Below are 14,982 nucleotides of genomic sequence, written 5' to 3'. Positions count from 1 at the left end.
CAAAGGAAGACAGCAAGAGAGGAATAAAGTAACTAAGGAACTACAAAACAATAAGAAAGCAATTAACAAAATGACAATAGTTAAGTCCCTACTTATCAATTATTGCTTTAAATGTAAATGGACTGATGTGGCTGAATGGAATAAAAAAACAAAACCCAACTGTGTTTTGACTATAAGAGACTCACTTAAACCTTAAAGACATTCACAGACTGAAAAGGAAAAGATGGGAAAAGACATTTCAAGCAAATAGAAACCAAAAGAGATCTCGGGTAGCTATACTTATATCAGACAAAATAGACATTAAAGCAAAAACTGTAATAAATGATAAATAAGGTCACTATACAATGATAAAGGGATCAATTCATTAAGATATAACAATTTAAAATATACATGCATCCAACATTGGAGAAACTAAATATATTAATTATTAACAGATCTGAAGAGAAAAACAAACAGCAATGCTATAATAGTAGGAGACTTCAATACCACACTTTCAACAATAGATAGATCATTCAGACCAAAAATAAGTAAGGAAATAATGGATTTGAATGATGCTTCAGACCAAATGGACTTAACAGACATATGCAGAACATTCCAACAGTAACACAATACACATTCTTCTCAAGCACACATGGAACAGCCTCCAGGATAGATCACATGATAGGTCACAAAATATCTTAACAAACTTAAGAGATTGAAACATACCAAGTATCTTTTCTGACCAAAACAATATGAAACTAGAAATCAATGACAGAAGGAAAGCTAGAAAATTCACAAATATATGGAAATTAAACAACACATTCCTGAAAAACCAATAGGTCAAAGAAGAAATAAGAAGAAAGTCAAGAAGTATCTTAAAACAAATGAAAATTGAATCACAACATATCAAAACCTATGGAATGTTGCAAAAGCACTTCTTAGAAGTAAGCTTATAGTAATAAACACCTATATTAAGAAACAAGAAAGTCCTCAAGTAAACAATTTCAATTTACAGCAAAAGGAACTATAAAAAGAAGAACAAATGGAGCCCAAAGTTAGTAGAAGGAAGGAAATAACAAAGAGCAGAGCAGAATTAAATGAAACAAAGACCAGAAAAACTATAGGAATGATCAATAAAACTAAGAGCTTTTTCTAAGAAAAAAAAAGGGGGGGCAAAAGTTTAGCTAGATTAACTATGAAATAAAAGAGAGAAAACTCAAATAAATAAAATGAGAATGTAGCACATATATACAATGGAATATTACTCAGCCATAAAAAGAAATAAAATTGAGTTATTTGTAGTGAGGTGGATGGACCTAGAGTCTGTCATACAGAGTGAAGTAAGTCAGAAAGAGAAAAACAAATACTGTATGCTAACACATATATATGGAATCTAAGAAAAAAATAATGTCATGAAGAACCTAGGGGCAAGACAGGAATAAAGAAGCAGACCTACTAGAGAATGGACTTGAGGATATGGGGAGGAGGAAAGGTAAGCTGGGACAAAGTGAGAGAGTGGCATGGACATATATACACTACCAAACGTAAAATAGATAGCTAGTGGGAACCAGCCACATAGCACAGCGCGATCAGCTCAGTGCTTTGTGACCACCTAGAGGGTTGGGATAGGGAGGGTGGGAGGGAGGGAGATGCAAGAGGGAGGAGATATGGGGACATATGTATTTGTATAACTGATTCATTTTGTTATAAAGCAGAAACTAACACACCATTGTAAAGCAATTATACTCCAATAAAGATATTTTTTAAAAATTAATAAATAAAATGAGAAATGAAAGAGCAGACATTACAACTGATACCACAGAAAAACAAAAGATTATAAGAGACTACTATGAGTAATCATAAGCCAACAAACTGGATAACCTAGCAGGAATTGATAAATTCCTAGAAACATATGAATGATGAAGACTGAATAATGAAGAAATAAAACATCTAAACAGACCAATAATGAATAAGGAAATTGTATCAGTAATCAAAAACCTCCCAACACAGACAAGACCTGGACCAGATGGTTTCACTGGTGAATTCTACCAAATGTTTAAAGAATTAATGCCAATCCTTCTCAAGCTCTTACAAAAAATTGAGGAGGAAAGAACACTCTCAAATTCATTTTACAAGGCCAGGATTACTCTGATTACAAACACAGATAAGGATACTACAAGGAAAAAAACTATAATGCAATATCCCTGACGAATATAGATGTAAAAATTCTCAACAAAATATTATCAGATGAAAACGTTAATTCAAAAAGATAAATGAACCCTAATGTTCACAGCAGCACTATTTACAATAGCCAAGATATGGAAGCAACCTAAATGTCCATCAACAAATGAATGTGTAAAGAAGATGGGGTATATATGTATAGTGGAATATTCCTCAGCCATTAATAAAAAGAAAGAAAGAATGCTATTTGCAGCAACACACATGGACTTAGAGATTATCATACTAAGTGAAGTAAGTCAGACAGGGAAAGACAAATATCATGTGATATTACTTATATGTAAAATCTAAAAATCTGATACAAATGAATTATTTACAAAACAGAAATAGACTCACAGACATAAAAAACAAACTTATGGTTACCAAAGAGGAAAAAGTGGGGAGGGATAAATTGGGAATTTTGGATTAACAGATACACACTATCATATATAAAATAGATAAAAAACAAGAACCTACCATATAGCACAGGGAACTATATTCAATATCATGTAATAACCTATAGTGGAAAAGAATCTGAAAAAGAATATATAAATATTTATTCAACTATAATTGAAATATAGTTAATTTTTTTAAAGGGAACTGATTAAAAAAAAATCTGGAGGCATCACAGTACCTGATTTCACACTATATTACCTAGCTATAGTAATCAAAATAATATGGTACTGGCATAAAAACAGGCAATTAGATCAGTGGAACAGAACAGAGAGCTCAGACAAAATCCCTCACCTATATGGTCAACTAATTTTTAACAAGGGTGCCAAGAACCCACAATGGAGAAAGGACAGTTTCTCAGTAAACAGTGCTGGGAAAACTGGATATCGACATGTGAAGAATGAAACTAGACCCCTATCTCACAGTACTCACAAAAGCAGAGTTGAAATGGATGAAAGCTTTAAATGTATGGCCTGAAACTGTAAAACTCCTAGCAGAAATCATAGGGGGAAATATCCTTGATTTCTGTCCAGGATTATTGGTCTGGGCAATGGTTTCTTGAAGAAGTCACCAAAAGTACAGGCAACAAAAAGTAAAATAAATAAGTGGGACTACATTAAACTAAAGAGCTTCTCCACATCAAAGGAAACAATCAATAAATTTAAAAGGCTGCCTACAGAATGGGAGAAAATATTTGCAAACCATATATCTGATAAGGGAAATATGTCCCAAATATATAAAGAAATCATACAACTCTATAGCAAATAAAGCAAATAATCCAATTTGAAAACGGCTAAAGGACCTAAATAGACATTTTTTTCCACAGAAGACATACAGATGACCAATAGGTACATGAAAAGATTCTCAATATAAAAAAAAATAGAAATCCTGCCATTTGCGACAACATAGATGGACCTTGAGGGCATTATGGTGAGATAAGTCAGACAGAGAAATTACAAGTGCTGTATGGTATCACTTATATGTAGAATCTAAAAAAAAAACTGAACTTATTAAAACAGAGAGTAGAATGGTGAGTATCAGGGCCTGGAGTGCAGATTTTGGGAGATTTTAAGGGTACAAACTTGAACTAGTAGATAAATAAGTTCTGGAGATCTAATGGACAATATGGTGATTATAATCAACAATACTGTATTATAAGCTTCAAAGTTGCTAAGACTAGATCTTAATTGTTCTCAACACAAAAAAGAAATTATAATTATGGGACGTAATAAAGGTATTAGCTAATGCTAGTATAATAATCATATTGTAATATACAAATGTAACAAACCAATACATATTGCATCTCAAATATATGCAATGTTATATGCAAATTATATCTCAATAAAATAAATACATAAAATAATAACTTTAAAATTCCATTTACAATGGCATCACAAAGAATAAAATACTTAGGAATTAATTAACCAAGAAGGTGAGAAAGACTTGTATACTGAAAACTACAAAACATTACTGAAAGAAATTAAAGACATGAATGAATGGAAAAACAGCCTGTGCTCATGGATTGGAAAATTTAATATTGTTAAGATATCAGTACTACCCAAAGTGATGTACAAATTTAATGAAATTCCAATCAAAATCCCAAAATGTTGTCTGCAGAAATAGAAAAATCCATGGTAAAATTCATTTGGAATCTCAAGGGACCCCAAATAGACAAAATGGTCTTGAAAAAGAACAAAATAGACAAAGTTGCATTTCTTGATTTCAAAACTTACTACAAAGCTGCAGTAATCAAAACAATGTAGCACTGGCATAAGTAAAGATATATAGAACAATGGAATAGAATAGAAAGCCCAGAAATAAAACCTTACATTTATAGTCAAATGATTATCCACAAGGGGGCAAAGACCGTTCGGTGGAAAAGAGGCAATCTCTTCAAGAAACAGTGCTGGGAAAATTGGATATTCACATGTAAAACATTGAAATGAAACCGTTATATAACACCATATGCAAAAATTAACTCAAAATGGAGCTCAAAGTCCTAAACATAAGAGCTAAAACTATAAAACTCTTAGATGACAGCAGAAGGGTAAAGTTTCATAACATTGAATTTGAAATAATTTCTTGGATATGACACCAAAAATACAGACAACAAAAGGAAAAATAAATAAGCCAAACCTCACCATGATAAAAAGAAAAAAATGTGCCTTAAGATACACTATCAACAGGGCAAAATGAAAACCCACTGAATGAGAGAAAATATTTGCAAAGCACATACCTGATAAGGGAATAATATCCAGAATATATAAAGAGCTCCTACAACTTAATAGTATAAACAACCTAATTTATAAAGGGGTAATTGACTTGAATAGACATTTCTCCAAAGAAGACACACTAATGGCCTTTAAGCACATGAAAACATGGTAAATATCACCAATCATTAGGGAAATGCAAGTAAAAAACACAATATCACCTCACACCCATGAAAATGGCTTCATACCCATCAGGATGATTATTATTTTAAAAATCAGAAAACAATACATGTTGCCAGGATGTGGAGAAACTGGAATTCTTTTCATTGCTGGTATGAATGTTAAATGGTGCAGTCACTGTGGAAAACAGTAAGACCGTTCCTCAAAAACATAAACATAGAATTATCTTATGACCCAGTAATTCAACTTCCAAATATATATATAAAAGAATTGAAAACAGGGGAAAATATATTTTTGTGCACTCACAGCAGCATTATTCACAATAGCCGAAAGATTAAAACAACCCAGGTGTCCATTGATAGATAATTGGATAAACAGCATGTGGTATACATATACAATGGAATACTATAAAAAGAATGAAATTCTGACAACAGATGCTACAACAAGGATGAAACTTGAAGACATTACACTAAGTGAAATAAGTCAAAAACACAAATACAAATATTGTATGATTACTCTTATATGACGTACCCTGAACAGGCAAATTCATAGAGACATGAAGTAGAATGGTGGTTTCCAGGGTCTGTGAGGAGGGGAGAATGAAGAGCTATTTTTTAATGCATACAGAATTACAGTTTGAGGTAATAAAAGTTCTAGAGATGGTTACTGGTGTGGTTGAGAATGTATTTAATGCCACTGAACAGTATACTTAAAAATATTAAAATGGTAAATTTTATATTATTTATATTTTACCACAATTTTTAAAAGACTGTATTAATGGAGATTTTATGACTGGCAGGTATGATGCCTCTATCGGTCAAAATCACTGATCAACCAAAAATCTCCATTCCTTGAATACTGGAAAGCAAAGCTCATTGGAATAACATGACTAGTGCATCACAAAATATGGAGAACTCTATACCCTTAACTGATTACCAAGAAATTTTAGAACACTTTAAAGAAACTCCTATGCTTGTCAGTCAATGAAGCTATGGCGTACTGGGCCAAATTACCTCTTAAGTGCCACCAATAATTTGGTCTTAAGATATTGTAAAGCCAGTTAAGAATTTGATTTCCAACACTGTTATGTCAAAGGTGGAAAATTCAAGTCCTGAGCCCTAATTCAGAGACCAGTATTGTGATAATTCTTATTCGTATGCAGTATTCCAGTGCTGGATATGTATGGAGAAAGAAAGACAGCAGGGCCCTCAGCTGCTGTGGTCAGGAAAGCTGCTCCTGGCCCCACATGGACAACAGAAGCAGAAATTCGATTTCTGTGTGAATTGAACAAACTTTAGTGCTCCTCATATAAATCATTAAAATCACAAGTAAAAATTAAATACCACAAAAGTAAGATTCATTAGAAAATTAAATCTGAATACAAATAGAATGCAGCGTTTAAAGGCACTTCTGTTTCTTTTCCAATTTCTGGAATTTTGCAGGGAATTGACAGTTCTAGAAAGTCATCTATTCATTTATATATTCAACATATATTTATTGAGGCTTACCACGTGACAGGTACTGTGTTAGGAGTTGTGGTGCAATCTTGAAAAAGCTAGCAACAGCCATTCTCCCAAGAAAGCTCTAAATACAGTGTAGACAAATAAAAATTACAATATAGTGTGCTAAGTGCCATGATAGAGGTAAACGCAGGCTACCGTGAGAGCACAGAGAAGGATCATCTAACTCATAGTATTGTGTCCTCAAGGGAACCCTTAAAGAAACAGAGTATAGAGTCTTGAAAGATAAGAATAAGACAACTTGACAAGGAATGAGGATAACATTACCAACAGAGGGAGCAGCAAACTAAAAATCCTAGCATCTGACAGCATGATATACTAGGGAAATTACAAGGGGTTCATGCAGAAAGTAATAGGAGAAAGAAAACAAGGGTCAAATCACAAAAGGCCTTTTATTCCAAATTAAAGGATTGTAATTTAGTCTTGATGGGCAACCACTGTTGAATTCTAAGCAGGAGAATGACAAGACCAAATTTTCTAGTTTAAAAGATTACGCTAGCAGGAGAATGAAGTAGAGGGAAACAAGGCAGGAGTCAAGGAGATGATGATAAAAAGCCTCTGTAAGATTCTGGCTACAGATTTTTAATCAGTCAAAGCTAAGCTATGACAGAGAGAGTCAAAGTAGAGGAGAACTGAGAAAATTGAAGACATATTTAGAAGGTAAAGGTGACAGGACTGGGTATTGGAGATGAGGGGAAAGAGGAAGGCTAAGATGACTCTTGAATTTCTAGTTTAAACAATGGAAGATGGAACCAAATATTGATACAAGAGAAAAGGAGTAGAGCAGGTTGGAGACTGAGCATGGGGTGAAAAGAATAATGAGTTCAATGTTGAACAGGCTAATTGTTCTGCTGATAATTTGGGGCATACAAATGGAGACAGATGTATGCTGGAGATACAGACTTGGGAGTAATCAACACATGGTTGGACATAGTGCTTTGGGATAAGCAGACATATTGACAGCTACCCTGTAGAGAAAAAGCCATTTTTATTTTGAAGCATAAGCCAATCAGTACTTCCCTAGAACACAGCTATGTTGTAAAACTGAATATTATACATGGTGAGGGGGTTCTAGATTAAATTATTGGGATAAAGGATGAGAATGGCCTTTCTAAGCATGACCTTAAAAGCAAAAACCACAAAAGAAAGAATTAGAGTATTTGTTTAAATAAAAATTTTATAGAATGGGCATCATCACAAAATCTACAAATGACAAATGCTGGAGAGGGTGTGGAGAAAAGGGAACCTTCCTGCACTATTGGTGGGAATATAAATTTATACAGCCACTATGGAGAACAGTATGGAGGCTCCTTAGAACACTAAAAATAGGGCTTCCCTGGTGGCGCAGTGGTTGAGAGTCCACCTGCCGATGCAGGGGACACGGGTTCGTGCCCCAGTCCGGGAGGATCCCACATGCCGTGGAGCGGCTGGGCCCGTGAGGCATGGCCGCTGAGCCTGCGCGTCTGGAGCCTGTGCTCCGCGACAGGAGAGGCCGCAACAGTGAGAGGCCCCTGTACTGCAAAACAAAACAAAACAAAAAAAACTAAAACTAGAATTACCATATGACCCAGCAATCCCACTACTGGGCATATACCCAGAGAAAACCATAATTCAAAAAGACACATGCACCCCAATGTTCATTGCCACACTATTTACAATAGCCAGGTCATGGAAGCAACCTAAATGCCCATCGAGAGACGAATGGATAAAGAAGATGTGGTACATATATACAATGGAATATTAGCCATAAAAAGGAACAAAACTGGGTCATTGTAGAGACGTGGATGGATCTAGAGACTGTCATACAGAGTGAAGGAAGTCAGAAAGAGAAAACCAAATATCGTATATTAACGCATATATGTACAACGTAGAAAAATGGTACAGATGAACCCCTTTGCAGGGCAGAAATAGAGACACACATGTAGAGAACAAACAGATGGACACCAAGCAGGGAAAGTGGTGTGTGTGGGGGTGGTGGTGGTGGTATGAATTGGGAGATTGGGGTTGACATATATACACTATTGTGTATAAAATAGATAACTAATAAGAACCTGCTGTATAAAAAAATAAATAAAATAAAATTCAAAAAAGAACTTAAAAAAATTTTAAACTTCTATAAATAAAAATGAATCAAAGTTACAAGAAAACAAACAGGAAAATATTTGAAAGAGACACAAGGCAAAGGGATAAAAACATTATATAAAGAGCTCTTAAAAATCAATGTTATCTGCAAACAGTGACAGCTTTACTTCTTTACCAATTTGTATTCATTTTCTTTTTCTTCTCTGATTGCCATGGCTAAGACTTCCAAAACTATGTTGAATAAAAGTGGTGAGAGTGGACATCCTTGTCTTGTTCCTGATCTTAGAGGAAATAATTTCAGCTTTTCACCATTGAGTATGATGTTAGCTGTAGGTTTGTGTATACGGCCTTTATTATGTTGAGGTATGTTCCCTCTATGCCCACTTTCTGGAGAGTTTTTATCATAACTCAGTGTTGAATTTTGACAAAAGTTTTTTTTTTATTGAGATGATCATATGGTTATTATTCTTCAGTTTGTTGATGTGGTGTATTACACTGATTGATTTGCAGATATTGAAAAATCCTTGCATCCCTGGGACAAATCCCACTTGATCATGGTGTATGATCCTTTTAATGCATTGTTGGGTTTGGTTTGCTAGTATTCTGTTAAGGATTTTTGTGTCTATGTCATCAGTGATATTGGCCTGTAATTTTCTTTTTTTGTGGTATCTTTGTCCGATTTTGGTACCAGGGTGATAGTGGCCTCATAGAATGAGTTTGAGAGTATTTTTTCCTCTACAGTTTTTTTTTCCTCTACAGTTTTTTGAAATAGTTTCAGAAGGATAGGTTTTAACTCTTCTCTAAATATTTGATAGAATTCACCTGTGAAGCTATCTGGTCCTGGACTTTTGTTTGTTGGGAATTTATTTTAATCACAGTTTCAAGTTCAGTACTTGTGATTGGTCTGTTTGTATTTTCTATTTCTTCCTGGTTTGGTCTTGGGAGATTGCACCTTTCTAAGAATTTGTCCATTTCTTCCAGGTTGTCCATTTTATTAGCATATAGTTGCTTGTAGTAGTCTCTTATGATCATTTGTATTTCTGTGGTGTCCATTGTAACTTCTTCATTTTCATTTCTAATTTTATTGATTTGAGCCCTCTCCCTTTTTTTCTTGATGACTCTGGAATGCTGGAGAAGGTGTGGAGAAAAGGGAGCCCTCCTACACCATTGGTGGGAATGTAAATTGATACAGTCACTATGGAGAACAGTATGGAGGTTCCTTTAAAAAACTAAATATAGAGCTACCATATGATCCAGCAATCCCACTCCTGGGTATATACCTGGAGAAAAGCATGGTTCCAAAGGATACATGCACCCCAGTGTTCATTGCAGCACTATTTACAATAGCCAGGACATGGAAGCAACCTAAATGTCCATCAACAGAAGAATGGATAAAAAGATGTAGTACATATATAAGTGGAATATTACTCAGCCATAAAAAAGGACAAAATAATGCCATTTGCAGCAACATGGATGGACCTGGAGATTATCATACTAAGTGAAGTAAGTCAGAAAGAGAAAGACAAATATATTACATTGCTTATATTTGAAATCTTAAAAATGTTACAAATGAACTTATTTACAAAACAGAAAGAGCCTCACAGACTTAAAGAATGAACTTGTGGTTACCGGGGGGGAATGGTGGGGGAGGAGGGATAGATTGGGCATTTGGGATTGACATGTACACACTCCTATATTTAAAACAGATAACCAACAAGGACCACTGTATAGCAGAGGGAACTCTGCTCAATATTCTGTAGTAACCTAAATGGGAAAAGAATTTGAAAAAGAGCAGATACATATATGTATAACTGAACCACTTTGCTGTACACCTGAAACTAACACAACATTGTAAATCAACTATGCTCCAATATAAGATAAAATTTTTTAAAAAAGAAATCAATAAGTAAAATGGGAGGATCCAATTTTAAAATTTAGAAAAAGACACAAACTATAACATCCAGTGTTGGGATGATGGTGAAGAAAGAGTCACTCTCAGATGTTGTTGTCAGAAGTATAAACTAATTTCTCTAAAAGACAATTTGAAAATATATACTTAAGAACAACAACAAAAAGGTAACCATTGCCATAATGTCTCTTTCTAGCTAATTCTTAGAAAACAGACCTGTGAGCAAAGATCTATGTATAAGGATATTCACAGCAACATTATATTTTTAATATTAAAAAATTAGAAACAACCTCATGTCCAAAAAATGATAGTTAAATAGATCATGGTACATCAATACAATGGAACTCAGAAATTATGTATATTTCCTCATGTAGAAACTTTCATTTGAACTTTAATTGTGACATAATAGAAAATATATATTGGTCTCTGTCCCCCAGTTCCTGGCACAGAGCTCCTAAAACCCTTGTAAATTCCTAAGTGACACAAGCACTAGGAACATCTTTTGTTCTAATAAGGCAACTTTGAGTGGGATCCTGGATAGCTCCTGGAGGGGGGCTTGTCACCAGATTCATGATTAGAATCTTGGAATTATCATCCTTGCCCCACTCTTCTCCAGAGAGGAGAGAGGGGCTGGAAAATGAGTTAATAATTGCTAATGCCTACATGAGGAAACCTCTATAAAATCCCAATAGTACAGAGTTCAGAGAACTTCCAGGTTGGTAAACACATCCACACCAGGAAGATGACACATCCCAATTTCATGGGGAGAGAAGGCCCTGCACTCAGTATCCTACCAGACCTCGTCCTGTGTATTTCTTCATCTGGTTGTTCATCTGTATCCTTTGTCATATCCTTTAAGAAACTGGTAAATGTAAGTGTTTCCCTGAGTTCTGTGAGCTGCAATAGCAAATTAATAAACCCAAGGAAGGGACCACTGGAACCTCCAACCTATAGCCGGTTGGTCAGAAGCATAGGAGATAACCTGGGCTTGCAACTGGTGTCTGAATTGTGTGTTTGGGCGAGGAGGCAGTCTTGTGGGACTGAGCCCTTAACGTATGGGATCTGACTCTATCTCTGGGTAGATAGTGTCAGAACTGAGTTAAATTGTAGAACACCCAGCTGGTGTCACAGAGAATTGCTTGTTGTGGGAGGAAAACCTCAACACATTTGGTGACCAGAAGCTTCAAAAGTGAAGTGTTCTATGTGAACATTAATGAGACACACAGGAAAGAAAAACATAGTAGGGAAGAACAGGGTTTTTTCCTACGTAGGAAGAAAACAGCTGAGTTTTTAAAAAACGTACTCAGGGAAGGCGGAAGATGGCGGAGGAGTAACGCGGAGATCACCTTCCTCCCCACAGATACACCAGAAATACATCTACACGTGGAACAGCTCCTACAGAACACCTGCTGAAGGCTGGCAGAAGACCTCAGACCTCCCAAAAGGCAAGAAACTCCCCACATACCTGGGTAGGGCAAAAGAAAAAAAGAAAAAACAGAGACAAAAGAATAGGGACGGCACCTGCACCAGTGGGAGGGAGCTGTGAAGGAGGAAAAGTTTCCACACACTAGGAAGCCCCTTCGCGGGCGGAGACTGCGGGAGGCGGAGGGGGGGGAGCTTCGAAGCCGCGGAGGAGTGCACAGCAACGGGTGCGGAGGGCAAAGCGGGGAGATTCCCGCACAGAGGATCGGTGCCGACCGGCACTCACCAGCCCGAGAGGCTTGTCTGCTCACCCGCCGGGGCGGGCGGGGCTGCGAGCTGAGGCTCTGAGGCTCGGGTTTCGGTTTCGGACGGAGCGCAGGGAGAGGACTGGGGTTGGCGGCTTGAACATAGCCTGAAGGGGTTAGTGCACCACAGCTAGCCGGGAGGGAGTCCGGGGAAAAGTCTGCACCTGCCGAAGAGGCAGGAGACTTTTCCTTCCCTCTTTGTTTCCTGGGGCGTGAGGAGAGGGATTTAAGAACACTGCTTAAAGGAACTCCAGAGATGGGCGCGAGCCACGGCTGAAAGCGCGGAATCCAGAGACGGGCGCGAGCCGCGGCTGAAAGCGCGGAATCCAGAGACGGGCGCGAGCTGCGGCTGAAAGCGCGGAATCCAGAGACAGGCGCAAACCGCGGGTAAAAGCGCCGACACCAGAGGCGGGCGGGAGACGTTAAGGCTGCTGCTGCCGCCACCAAGGGGCCTGTGTGCGAGCACAGGTCACTCTCCACACCCCTCTTCCGTGGAGCCTGTGCAGCCCGCCACTGCCAGGTTCCCGGGATCCAGGGACAACTTCCCCGGGAGAACGCACAGCGCGCCTCAGGCTGGTGCAAAGTCACGGTGGCAAAGGCCACCGCAGGCCCGCCCCGCACTCCGTGCCCCTCCCTCCCCGCCAGCCTGAGTGCGCCAGAGCCCCCGAATCAGCGGCTCTTTTAACCCCATCCTGTCTGAGCAAAAAACAGACGCCCTCCAGCGACCTACACGCAGTGGCAGGGCCAAATCCAAAGCTGAGCCCTGGGAGCTGTGAGAACAAAGAAGAGAAAGGGAAATCTCTCCCAGCAGCCTCAGAAGCAGCGGATTAAAGCTCCACAATCAACTTGATATACCTTGCATCTGTGGAATACATGAATAGACAACCAATCATCCCAAATTAAGGAAGTGGACTTTAGGAGCAAGATCTATGATTTTATCCCTTTTCCTCTTTTTGTGAATGTGTATGTGTATGCGTCTGTGTGAGATCTTGTCTGTATAGTCTTGCTTCCACCATTTGTCCTAGGGTTCTATCCGTCCATGTTTTTTTTTTTTAATTTTTTTTCTTACTAATTAATTTTAATAACGTTATTATACTTTACCTTCGTTCTTTCTTTCTTTCTTTCTTTCTTTCTTTCTTTCTTTCTTTCCTTCCTTCCTTCCCTCCTTTAGACAACGAATCATCCCAAATTGAGGAGGTGGTCTCTGACAGCAAGATTTATGATTTTTCCCCATTTACCTCTTTTAGTGAGGGTGTATGTGTATGCTTCTGTGTAAGATTTTGTCAGTATAGCTTTGCTTCCAACATTTGTCCTAAGGTTCTATCCGTCCCCTTTTTTTTTTCTAAATAAGAATTTTTTAATTCAATAACTTTATTATACTTTATTTTATTTTTACTGTATCTTCTTTCTTTCTGTCTTTTTTCCTTCTTTCCCTCCTTCCTTCCTTCCTCCCTCCCTCCCTCCTTTCTTTCCTTGTTTGCTTCTTTCTTTCTTTCTTCCTTCCTTCCTACCCTCCTTTCCTTCTTTCTTTCCTATACTTCTACTAATTCCCTCTACTTTTTCTCCCTTTTATCCTGAGCCGTGTGGATGAAAAGCTCTTGGTGCTCCAGCCAGGAGGCAGGGCTCTGCTTCTGAGGTAGGAGAGCCAACTTCAGGACACTGGTCAACAAGAGACCTCCCAGCTCCACATAATATCAAACGGCAAAAATCTCCCAGAGACCTCCATCTTAACACCAGCACCCAGCTTCACTCAACGACCAGCAAGCCACAGTGCTGGAAAACCTATGCCAAACAACTAGCAAAACAGGAACACAACCCCACCCATTAGCAGAGAGGCTGCCTAAAATCATAATAAGGCCACAGACACCCCAAAACACACCACCAGACGTGAACCTGCCCACTAGAGAGACAAGATCCAGCCTCATCCACCACAACACAGGCACTAGTCCCCTCCGCCAGGAAGCATATACTACCCACTGAACCAAACTTAGCCACTGGGGACAGAAACCAAAAACAGGAGGAACTACGAACCTGCAGCCTGCAAAAAGGAGACCCCAAACACAGTAAGATAAGCAAAATGAGAAGACAGAAAAACACACAGCAGATAAAGGAGCAAGATAAAAATGCACCAGACCTAACAAATGAAGAGGAAATAGGCAGTCTACCTGAAAAAGAATTCAGAATAATGATAGTAAGGTTGATCCGAAATCTTGGAGATAGAATGGACAATAGAATGGACAAAATGCAAGAATCAGTTAAAAAGGACCTAGAAGAACTAAAGATGAAACAAGCAACGATGAACAACACAATAAATGAAATTAAAAGTACTCTAGATGGGATCAATAGCAGAATAACTGAGGCAGAAGAATGGATAAGTGACCTGGAAGATAAAATAGTGGAAATAACTACTGCAGAGCAGAATAAAGAGAAAAGAATGAAAATAACTGAGGACAGTCTCAGAGACCTCTGGGACAATATTAAACGCACCAACATTCGAATTATAGGGGTTCCAGAAGAAGAAGAGAAAAAGAAAGGGACTGAGAAAATATTCGAAGAGATTATAGTTGAAAACTTCCCTAATATGGGAAAGGAAATAGTTAATCAAGTCCAGGAAGCACAGAGAGTCCCATACAGGATAAATCCAAGGAGAAATACGCCAAGACACATATTAATCAAACTGTCAAAAATTAAATACAAAGAAAACA

Source organism: Stenella coeruleoalba, assembly GCF_951394435.1.
Source record: "Stenella coeruleoalba genome assembly, chromosome: X".
NCBI classification, from domain to species: domain Eukaryota; kingdom Metazoa; phylum Chordata; class Mammalia; order Artiodactyla; family Delphinidae; genus Stenella; species Stenella coeruleoalba.
The sequence above is the reverse complement of the archived record's forward strand: the minus strand, read 5'-3'. Positions refer to the sequence as shown.